This window comes from Sinocyclocheilus anshuiensis, unplaced genomic scaffold, assembly GCF_001515605.1.
Source record: "Sinocyclocheilus anshuiensis isolate Anshui unplaced genomic scaffold, SAMN03320099.WGS_v1.1 scaffold50, whole genome shotgun sequence".
NCBI lineage: Eukaryota > Metazoa > Chordata > Actinopteri > Cypriniformes > Cyprinidae > Sinocyclocheilus > Sinocyclocheilus anshuiensis.
In genome coordinates, this window is record NW_015542382.1 from 2,846,300 (window position 1) to 2,848,029 (window position 1,730).

Below are 1,730 nucleotides of genomic sequence, written 5' to 3' on the forward strand. Positions count from 1 at the left end.
TAATTTTATAAACACTTTTATATTGGAGGTTATATTTGTGAAAGACATAATAGAGAATTTCTCTGCAGGTGCTTAATTTCAAAACGCCAAATGAATATGTGTAATTGTTTTCTTTCAGTTGGTTCACTGTGCTGCGCATGTAATTTATCGTCATAAATGCCCTAGGTTAAATGAATTTAAGCACACACACATATGCACGTAAGGCAGAATATAAGCCCTTCATTGTGTGTGGGGAGATTTCTGGGAAAGACATTAGAGATGGAAAAGCTATCTACACTGACCTGGAGAGATAGCCCGTGTCAGACTCAGCCAACATGTGCAGAGCTCTGCACAAATACAAACACACACACGCAGAGAGAGCTTCATGAGTGCACACACACGTATTTGAGCCTGGTTTGAGATCAAAACGATCAATTACACAAATACACATATTGTATTTGATGGCTCAATAAAACATAAATGCCCATGAAGGGTCATGAGCATACTTTAAAGATAGTTCCCTATTTGATGTGACTATTACATTTTTCAATTTGCAAAAAAATAAAGTTTGTAAGATTACAGAGACAGAAATAAGGGAAATGACCAGTTCATTAGGGTTAACTTATGTTTTCCGTAGCTTAAATTTAGCATTACATCACTTGCTAACCAATGGATCCTTTGCAGTAAATACATTTAAATTAAATATAAATATTTTTTTTATTTATTTGATGTTTTCCACACACACACACACAAAAACATTCTTATTTGTGTTAAAATCATTTTAATGCATGGCCTCTCATATTGCTTAATTATGCCATATTGATAAAAGTTCATACAAATATTTAAAAACTTTGTTTATTACTCATTGTTTTAATGTTGCAAGTATATAAAAGTATCTCTACTTTCTAGCGATGTTGCTATCGCTGTAAGAGAAAAAGACAGTAACATTTCCACAGCTGGCCTGAAGTCACAAAGCGAATAATCATTACAAGAATCAAACAAATCTTCATGGTCTTGCATATTTTATCAGATAACGCTTTTTCTTTCTTTGCCGTTATTGAATGTTTATCATGATAGAATGCCTTTTGTTCTCTGTGATGATGTTTGCATGCACACTCTCTATTTGAATTCATCTTCTGGTTTAATTTAGCTCGCAAGGACCATTGTAATTGCTTCTGACTTTGTAATTGAAGCTATAGGGTTTGGCAAAAATGTACTTTGCATTTAGTGATACTGATTTCGTTATTACAAAATATGTTGTTTATTTACAACCTAGATGCAAGGATATTGTAATTTCTTTTGCAGAGTAAATGACAGTAACCAAACAGACCATTGACTTGGAGAATATGTTGAAGTAGCATCATGCCAGTGTGCCTTGAACAAATCATAAAATGAGATGTGGCCCAGCGGTCAGTGCACAAGCTTTGACTTGTTGAACCACTTTCATTTCCAATTTTCCCGCTTATCTTTCCCGTCATTCTCGCCACTCTTAAGTGGTGAAAAGGCCAAAAAGTACTAATAAAAACTACATTTTCTGAAGAAAATGAGATTTGTGGATGCTAAAGTTGCCGGCATGATGCTAGGGTGTTAAGAATGGTTGCTCGGGCATTGCTAGGTGGTTGCTGGGAAGTTGTGGGTGATTGCTGGGGTATTTTGAGTGGTTGCTTGGGTGTAGTTAGGTTGTTGCTAGGGTGTAAACAGGCCCAGTTTTTGCCCATTTTATCAACTGAAAATCATAAGTCTGATTGCCT